The following is a 10,601-nucleotide window of genomic DNA, read 5'->3' on the forward strand; positions in this document are numbered from 1 at the left end:
CAGTCAAACAGCCAGCCAACCATTCAGCCAACCAACCATTCAGCCAGCCAGCCAGCCAGCCAGCTAGCCAACCATCCATCAACCCACCAATCCATACAGCCATCTATCCAGTCAGTAGAAAAAAAGAAATTATCTATTCTCTCCAGTGAAGATAAAGCCTTACCCTTCCCGTGTGGTGACCTTGGCTTGGGCTGTGTTCCTCCTTCGTCCAAGTGAACGCATATGACGTTGCCTGATGATGACCTCATCTGTTGTTTTGCCCCACCTATGATGCCTGGGCGTGGTGAACACACACACACACACCCACCACCACCACTCAAACATCTGTGCCTTTCCCTGCAGCTAAACGAAAAAAAAAACAAGAAAAAAAAGACAAAAAAAAAACCCCGTTGCGATGAATTTCAAATGTCCCTGATTCTGAAAGGATTGCTCTCTCTCTCTCTCTCTCTCTCTCTCTCTCTCTCTCTCTCTCTCTCTCTCTCTCTCTCTCTCTCTCTCTCTCTCTCTCTCTCTCTCCCTCCCCACACACACACAAAGGACTTCAATGATCCCCGACAAGTCACTCAAGAGAGTTCTCATTTGCAAATGGTGTTGCTGTGTGAGCGCGACGCCACACCGTGCTCGCCCGGCCTCCGCGAGAATCACACACACACAGAGAGAGAGAGAGAGAGAGAGAGAGCAATGCTTCGAACATATGTCATTTTTTTTCTCTCTCTCTTCCTTTTTTTTTTGTGCTTATGGTCTCTCCTCGCTTCTTTTGTTTTCGCAAGTGGCGACAGAAAGATCACACAGGGTCGTTGCCGGCCAACGTGATCCTCTTCACCAAGCCCTTCAGTGAGATTGCCTTCAGTCCTCTTGACCTGCGAGTGTGTTTATAAAATGGTCCACCGGAATAGCTTTCCGTGGTTGATGGTGGTGTTATTAAGCGAGCGTTCGCCACGCCAGCGTCGCTGGACGGACCGGGACGAAAACGGGAATGTCTTATTCGTCGTGTCCTTCCTAAATCATTTATTCGATCAGTTTATTCCCGCCAAAGGGATAATGGGATCCAAAAAAATAAGAAATTCTAAAATAAGTTCATTTCATTCAAGATCTTTCATTCTGTTCGTTTTGTACATGAATTATTTCCCCTTATTTTATTGTTCTTTGTGTCCATCGTTTCGTTACGTCAACACTGATGTGATGGAAGTAATGCTAATAGACAAAGTGTCATAAAGGCTTTACCGACTTTATAAATGAATCCTTTATTTTTTCCCAGTTGGTGTATTTATAAATGAATCCTTCTTTTTTTCCCAGTTGGTGTGTTTTCATATCTTCACTGAATCATGAACCAAGATGTCCCTCCATACACCTCTTGTTCATAAGGAAATCATGAATTTCTATGGCATTTACGTCCATATGGGTTCGTGTGTGTTAGCATGTTATTGTGTACTGATATGTTATGATCAAGTTATACACTTTGCATACCTCATGTGGCTTACTTACAACACAGATTTTTTCTTTGTGGTTTTGATGTGTTGTGTTCAGTCCATAGATACTAATGATTCTATTTTATTTTTTACTTGTGTTATAAATCTCTCTCTTGAATCTTAAGATAGGTAGGTGTAGGTGGTCCCATGTACACTGTGTTATGGTTCATGGAGATGGGTGTAGGTGGTCCCACGTAAAGTGTATCATGGTTCATGGAGATGGTTGTAATGGTCCTATGTACAGTATGTTATGGTTCATGGTGATGGTTTTAGGTGGTCCCATGTACAATGTGTCACGTTTTATGGCTGCAGAACATAACTTGTTATGGTTGTCTATATCTTTGGTCACCATAAGTCAAAGAAATGGTTGAAAATGTCTTCTGGACTGCTTGAAATCATGTGTAATCTAACATTCTTAGGTGTCTAATCATCATTCTCTTCTACCCTACACTCGAATGAATTTCCTCTTGGTATTGCTGTTGTGTTTTAGAGACTCGGGGATTGGTAGAACATCTGCCAAATTAAGGATGATTTTGATAAAGACACTTCCACTTCATATGTTGTCTTTATTTTTTTTTTATAAACAATTAACATTCAACATTTGCATATGATCTTTGATATGCTGCGAGAATGAACACCTACATATATCCCGAATAGTCTGATAGTATATATATATATATATATTTATTTATTTATTTATTTTTGTCCCGTTAACATAAACAAATTATCACAATGGACACCAGCAGTGTAAATTCTGCAGATTTTATTCTCATTATTTTACTCGATAAATGTAAATCATTTACCTGATGAATGCAAACCATTCACCTGGTCAATGTAAATCATTTACCTTACAAATGTAAATCATTTACTTTACAAATGTAAATCATTTACCGTATAAATGTAAATGATTTACCTTATTTATTAAATCATCGTTGGCTGGACGAATTCATATGATTGTAAGTGGGTAAATGGTCGTGTAGGTAAGTGGATAAGGAAGTAGTTTAGTGGGTAAAGGGCCACGTGGGTAAGAAAGTAAAGGTGGAGGCTGGTGGAGAGCTGGGTAAGTATATAGGTAAGGAGACTAGACAATCAGATGAGTGCTTGGGTAAGGAGGGAGGTAAGTCGGAAGGTAAATGAAGAGCTTACGTGGATAGGCAATTATGTGGGGGAGGAAGACTTCGGTAGGAAAGAAGGTAAGTATAGGCAAGGGATAAATGAACGCACGTCAGGACTCAGGAAGGTAAATGGGTAAGTCGGATAGCTGTAGGTAAGTAGGAGAATCGATGGGCAAGAAGTAGGCAGGTACGTTTAAGCAAGAAAATTAATGGTTGAATACGTAGGCAAGTGAATTGGTAATTAGACCGGAAGGTAAGTAGATAGGCAAGTAGGTAGTAAAGTAAGTGAGTAGGCTGGTAAGTAGGTGAGGATATAGGTAAGTCAGTAGATAGCCATGTAAGTAAGTAGCCAGATCAGTAAGTAGGTAGAAAAGTAGTTGATTGGTAAGTTGGTGAATCGGTAGCCAGGTAAGTAGATGAACAGGTAGGTAGATAGGTAGCCATGAAAGTAGATGGACAGGTAGGTAGATAGCCAGGTAAGCAGCAAGTAGATGGGTAGGTAAGTAGCCAGGCAAGCAGTAAGTAGATAGGCATATAAGTAGACAGATAGATACCCAGGTAGATAGATAACCAAGCAAATAGGTATCCATATAAGTAGATAAAGTAGGCATCCACGTAATTGGGTAGCCGGGTAGATGGGTCAGTAGATAGCCACGTAAGTAGATGAATAAACTAAACACTTGATGTTTACATGTAACATCTATCCTACAACATATGTGGTAAGTCAAACTGTACATAGGATAATTTCAGTCAAATAATCCCATTACATCAAATACAGAAATATACACAGGGTACAGCAGTATACTGCAGTCCTCTTTGAATTTAAAAAGTAAAAAAAAAAGAAAGTTAAAAACTGTGATAAACTCTATCAATAATTCTTCTCCATGATACAAAATATATTTCATAACACTTGGTACACAGACAGGTAAAGAGTTTCAGGTTGAACGCTAATAGTACAGCAGTTCATGGTTTACTTCCTGTAGTGGGTTTACATAATCAGTATTTATACATGATGTTCATGTATCTTCCACAGACATAGATGGAGTGATTTGTTGAGAGTAAATGAAATGATGAAGATTATAAGTGTTTTGTGAGTATGTATATATATATATATATATATATATATATATATATATATATATATATATATATATATATATATATATATATATATATGATCACACTAGTCCGTGATGATAGTATGAAGGTGAAATAATCGCACTTCAGTAGGAGTTCATACAATCTTATTTGACCAATTAGATTGTATGAACTCCTACTGAAGTACGATTTCACCTTCATATGGGTGTGTGTGTGTGTGTGTGTGTGTGTGTGTGTGTGTGTGTGTGTGTGTGTGTGTGTGTGTGTGTGTGTGTGTTGTCACCAAGAAACAAAACGGAAAAAGAAATCCCCATTGATAATACACCAATCATACCAGACTGATAGAGCTAGTATACACGTGGTCTGTGTATACATGCAGCATACATATTAATACATTAATGAGAAATACAACGTATGCAGAACACAAGACAAGACTGAGGGTAAAGAATGATCAAGAGGACTCACACGAATTCCAACGTAGAGGGAGGAGGTTTGAAGGGGGAAAAAAATTAAGTGGTTTTAGTGGCTCTTGCAGGGTGGATGTAACAGGAAGAGAGGGAGAGGGAGGGAGAGAGAGAGAGAGAGAGAGAGAGAGAGAGAGAGAGAGAGAGAGAGAGAGAGAGAGAGAGAGAGGGAGGGAGGGAGGGGAGTGAGGGAGAGGGAGGAGCTAGTTAGTGAGAGCTGTAGGGAGAGAGAGAGAGAGAGAGAGAGAGAGAGAGAGAGAGAGAGAGAGAGAGAGAGAGAGAGAGAGAAATACGAAAAGGACGAACATCTCAAATACGAAATAAGGACCAGAGAAGAAATGGAGATGATAAGGTAACAACGGGTCTACCTAAGCTTGAGAAAGATGATCGCGCAGGAAGAGAAAAAAGAGAAAAAAAAACAGAAAAAAACAGCTTATAACTGTTCATTCTATAATTCTGAACATCTCAATGTTCTGCCTCGTCCTATTACGTGCTAGGTTGTAGTATACATCATCTACATATCATTTCGCCAGGTACCTCTCAGGTCTACTACATCAGTATGATACATGGGAGGGAAGCTAACGAACTCTTTAACTCTAAGGACCAAACTTTATCTGTACATTATTTCTTAGTACCAAAAATAAGGCCACAGTCTCTTCTTATACATATAAAGTGTAACGCCCAAAAAAGTTCACTACAACAATATTTTACATTCATTTCCTGTGTATTTACAACAAGTGAGGCGAAAAAAACATATGCATTGTAGGGTTTATTACACTGTATCAAAATGGAATATGCAAATGTCTGCAACAGAATCTCTCACTTCTTCTCCCATCCATTCCCCCCCAAACACAGAAAAATAAGAATAACCTAACCATATAACTCATTTAGTTAAATTATTATTAACTCGCGGGTGTTAATGTACACTACGTAATGATGTTAAACCAACAATGTTAACATGGTTGTAATGTACAGGATTTTCCTCCATCAGACTCAACTTTCAGCTTCAACTGACGCTGTCTGATCTATTCCCTTTCCCAGTTGAGGAAAAAGAAAATTGAGGAGAAGAAAATATATGTCATACACCCATGGGGTTCCCCCAGTCCACACGTTCGTGCGTACGTGGCCAATCGTCCTTTGAGTCTCTCTCTCTACTCTCTCTCTCTCTCTCTCTCTCTCTCTCTCTCTCTCTCTCTCTCTCTCTCTCTCTCTCTCTCTCTCTCTCTCTCTCTCTCTCTCTCTCTCTCTCTCTCTTCGTTCATACGTGCACTCGGGAACACATGCACTCACCCAGACGTACTCATATAGCCTCATCTCTTCACGAATACCTTCCTTCGTATCTCTCGCGTATGCCATGCCACCGGACTCATAGAACCTCTCAAAATAATTCCTTTTGGTTGTTTTGATTACTTTTTTTTTGTCAGGTTATGTACTTCGTTTCAATCTTCTTTTTTCTTCGTCTGACACTAGTCTCAACCTTGCCTCACCTTCACTGTGACAGAAAAGCAAACAGAAGAGTTGGTAAGCAACGTCTTCGTGGCTTACCCGACGTGTCTACGTCTCATTTCTGAACACGATGGTACAACCCTTGAACACTATGGTGCGACCCTTGAACACGATGGTACGGCCCTTGAACACGATGGAACGACCATTGAACACGATAGTACGACCCTTGAACACAATGGCACGACCCTTGAACACGATGGAACGACCCTTAAACACGATGTGACGACCCTTGAACACGATGGTACGACCCTTGAACACGATGGAACGACCCTTGAACATGATGGTACGACCCTTGAACACGATGAGACGACCCTTGAACACAAAAGCACTGTTATGATGACCCATCACTCTCTCTGCAGCGAAGAGTAACGGGGGAAAACAGACACGCCTCCCACCATTACTTCTAGACATATTCCCACAATCAAAACGAAAATCAAATACTACATCATCAGTGTGTACAGCCATATTCGTATACACATCTCCGGAAATACCTGATAAGCTCAAGAAATGAAGATTCGTCAAGAATATCGAAGATTTAAAGATTTTAGAAGACTTCCCTCACGCGACTACGATTATACGAGTCCTTATGATAAATGTTGACTTGGGGTCTGGAACTTATCATTTACGTATGGATGAAATGCGATATTAAAGATGTGCAGCCTTTAATATTAATGAATAAAAAACATGTTAAGGCACAAACATTATTATTCTACAGCTTTGCTGAACATGCTTTCCCAAAAGCTTAATTAACTTTAGCCAAAAGTTTGAGCAGCCTAGATGGAGCTCTTTCTCTTGGTTGTCCCATCCTTGAACAAATTTCTCTTTTTTTTTTCGAAATCATGATTATACATAAGATGGAAAACAACCTTGGTTATAAGACTTATGAGGAATGTCAAATGTAAATGAATGCCTTCAGAGAATAATGTATGACTGGACAGCAGTAGTGTATGATGAATGAGAGTACAAGTGAATAGAAGGACGTATTCAGAACATGATGGTATGGGTAGTGTATATTTCATATGGTGGTGCTTCATCATTCCACACTGTAATTAGTTTTATTCATTTGTATACATATTTATGATATGAAGTGCATCATGAAGGACTCCTATAGGATCAGGTCGATTAAGGTCTTTCCGTAAGGTTGATTTCAGTACTACAGTGTGTGTATTCCTAGTTCTTACATCGTCTTGATAGATAGCAATATTCCCACTGCAGACATTTCTCTTACGTCCATTGGTACCATGTTAATGACCTCTATTACCCACTTTAAAGGGACCTTAACTGCCCTAATATTATCATCATCATCCTTTGAATTAAAGGCCTTTTGGCCTTTTAATTGTAATTTATTATTAAGGTTAAGGGTTGATCTTTAACTATAATTTGAGAGCTTTATGTCACCATGTGAGAGGGTGAGGCAGGGTTGACTTATATATATATATATATAGGGAATGGTGTTTTTGCCCAGTGCAAGATGGTGGAAGACTCAGTGTAAACCTATAGTATACAGACTGGATACGTAATCCATAAGATTCGAAGTCTTATTGTATATTCACATCACGAGAGGCTTATGATGTCTTCATTGAAGAGTATATTCACGTCGGTAGTATACGGCATATGCTGGAGGATACAGTATACTCTTGTGAAGTATGTGGTATACTACAGATGAGGAAAAGGTAACATGCACTCACTTGACATACTCGCACCATGCACTTCATCAACATACTCTTACCATGCACTCAACATACTCTTACCATGCACTCAACATACTCTTACTATGCACTCAAAATACTCTTACTATGCACTCAACATACTCTTACCATGCACTCAAAATACTCTTACCATGCACTCACATGACATTCTCTTACCAAGCACTTAATGACATAATCTCTGAGTTCATGAGAGTCACAAATGTATATATATATATACATTTTTTTTCTTGTTCCAACCGAACCCTTGATAAAGTATAACAGTGATAGATAAATGTAATTTGCTCTGGTTCACAGCTATACAGTCGTCTGCTGCAGCGCACCAAACTTTTTCAACACTGGAGTCATAAATTTATCACTACTCACTCCCATTACAACTTTTTCCTCCACACCCCCTAACACAATTGAATTGGGATGCTAGGACAATTGCCCATTAAATAACCAGATAATGTTCCACACTTCAAGCATAACAACTGTTTGTTTTTGTTTTGTTTTTTTTAAGAGATAGAAAAAAAAAAAAGAGGGAGAGATTGGGATAATATGAACTGTTTTAGCCACTAGAATACTCGGAAGAAATCCTTGGTGTTTAAAAAGTCTCTCTCTCTCTCTCTCTCTCTCTCTCTCTCTCTCTCTCTCTCTCTCTCTCTCTCTCTCTCTCTCTCTCTCTCTCTCTCTCTCTCTCTCTCTCTCTCGGTTCCAGTTATAGCCATCTTTCCATGTGCTCAAGACTGGAAACTTCACCATACATTGCTGGAAGCTCCGATCTTCGCTTTCTGGGGGGTTTTTTTATAATGTTTTCTAAAATACTCTTTATTTCGTATCACTCAAATGATATATATATATATATATATATATATATATATATATATATATATATATATATATATATATATATATATATATATATATATATATGCCGCTGGGATCACTCTTTGTTTACGTCAATCGACACACTTTCAAACCCTATTCGACACCCAGGAAAAGGTCGAATGCCTCCTCCCCAGCTCTTTCCTCCTGGTTGGTGGCACATTATTCATACAGTCACAAACTTGCCAATATTCTTACATCAAAACTTGTGTAACACATACCCTCAGACGTGGGCTGGCTGCACCATCACAGGGGAGGAGGGGAATGGCCGGCACACCGTCCAAGGGAAACAACTTAATACGCTGCCAACTTCAACAAGATGGATGAGGAGGGAAATGATTCTTGGAACAGCTGACGAGCCGGGACCACCACCACCACCACAGTGGCAAGACCACCACCACCACAGTGGCAAGACCACCACCACACCACCACCACAGTGGCAAGGCCATCACTACCACCACCAGTGCCAGAGTGGTAAGGCCATTACTACATCCACCACAGTGGCAAGAGCATCACCATCACCACAACCACAGTGGCAAGAGCATCACCATCACCACAACCACAGTGGCAAGACCATCACCACCACCACACCACAGTGGCAAGACCATCACCACACCACAGTGGCAGGAGCACCGCATTTTCCCGCGAGGCACCACAGACTCAGCAGACCATCCCAGGCACATATGTCGACGCTTTATAACTTTATTCTCTGTTTTGGTCACGTCTGACTTACCTCCAGAAACTCGACAACAACAACAAAGATTTTACCGCATACATATATATATATATATATATATATATATATATATATATATATATATATATATATATATATATATATATATGTGTGTGTGTGTGTGTGTGTGTGTGTGTTACCAGACGTCTTTAGTGAGACTGTAAGATGGTCCATCGTTTCCCTGTTATTGGAAGCAGAGCAACGCCTTTGGGAAAAAAAGAGTGTTTCCAGGTCACACAAGGCATCTCTCTTAGAAAGAGGTCCTGGGTTTGACCCCAGTCTATCCAATGACCTCCACCAACCGTGACCCTCCCCCCCCATCAGTTTTTGCCAGACTGGACACACACACACACACACACACACACACACACACGTTCCCTCAGTTCGTCCGATACACTGGCTCTTCCTTCGAGAGGCTCTGTACAGCCTGGGGCGGTCCATCCTTCGTCTGTATTGCCTTATTACCGCTCCTCGCGTCTCCCTGCGTCAGCCACTTCATACATCCCCGCCCCTGGACGGCTGCTCTGCGGCCGCCGCCCTATATAACCACCCACACTGAAAGACGGGCGTGAGGGAGTGAGGGAGGGAGCGAGCCAGCCTTCACCAGTCCTGAAGCTCCGACAGTAGAGGTCTTGCCAGACTATATCACTCTCTCCTTCGTCTGCCTCACTCACTCGTCCTTTACTGGTCCCTTCCGTTTCCCTACATCTTCTCGTATCAATATTTCTTTTTTCTTTATTGATTTGCGTTTCCTCTGTATTCTTTTTTTTCTTTCTCTCTCTCTTTCTCTTTCTCTCCACGATTTTCTCCGTGATGTGCCCCACTTCTGCTTCCGTTCCCTGCAGCTTCCACTCGTTATTTTGGCTTCCTTTGATCTCCATCAGTCTCGTCTCCTGTCATCTCTTCACCCATCGTGAGAGACAGGAAGGCGTGAATCATCAACGCGCAGTCTCCTCAGCCCTAGTGGGAGACACTGTTTCTTAACTCTGTCTCCACACGAACCTTTTCCAATCTCTCTCTCATCTTTCCAAGAATCTTTTTTTTTTTCTATTCTTTTCTTTCTGTCTCTTTATGAACCTTTTCTTATTTCTCTTTCCCTCCACGAACTCATTCTTATCATCTCTCGAAGTCTATCGTCTCTTTCATTTTCTTTCTCTTCCACGAGCACCTTTTTTTATATCTTTGTCTCTCAAAGAACCCTTCTTATCTTTCTCGCTTTCTTTCTCTTTTCTTCTGCCTCGAAGATCATTTTCATACATAAATATCTTTTTCTTTTCTCTCTCTTTCGAACACTTCTTATATATATGATTATCTCTCTGTCTCCGGGAGCCATTTCTTCACATATCCATCTCGTCAGGACCTTCTTCAGGAGCAGCAGGACCACTCACCTCCTCACGTGGTGAACGCCCTCGAAGGAGTCTCGTGCAGGACGAAGGAATGGGTGAAGGAACAGGGAATGTAGGAGGAGAAGAAAGAGCAGGATTGAGGACGGACGTCGACTTTCCCCTGTAGAAGCTGCGTTCCCTGGCGGAAGAGAAATAAAAAATATTATATATATATATATATATATATATATATATATATATATATATATATATATATATATATATATATATATATATATATATGCTCCATAACCC

At 40.5% G+C, this 10,601-nt stretch overlaps 1 protein-coding gene across 1 annotated transcript in view; it reads right to left on the reverse strand.

The window, feature by feature from the left end:
* Positions 1 to 4,376: 4,376 nt before the first annotated feature.
* The window catches only part of LOC139755571 (lachesin-like), a 162,569-nt gene continuing 156,344 nt past the window's right edge, over positions 4,377 to 10,601 (reverse strand). Inside the window, exon 10 of the mRNA XM_071674049.1 lies at positions 4,377 to 10,485. The gene's annotated coding sequence lies outside the window, so the exon portion shown is untranslated. The remainder of the gene's footprint in view (positions 10,486 to 10,601) is intronic.

Source organism: Panulirus ornatus, chromosome 19 (genome assembly GCF_036320965.1).
Source record: "Panulirus ornatus isolate Po-2019 chromosome 19, ASM3632096v1, whole genome shotgun sequence".
In the NCBI taxonomy this organism is placed as follows: domain Eukaryota; kingdom Metazoa; phylum Arthropoda; class Malacostraca; order Decapoda; family Palinuridae; genus Panulirus; species Panulirus ornatus.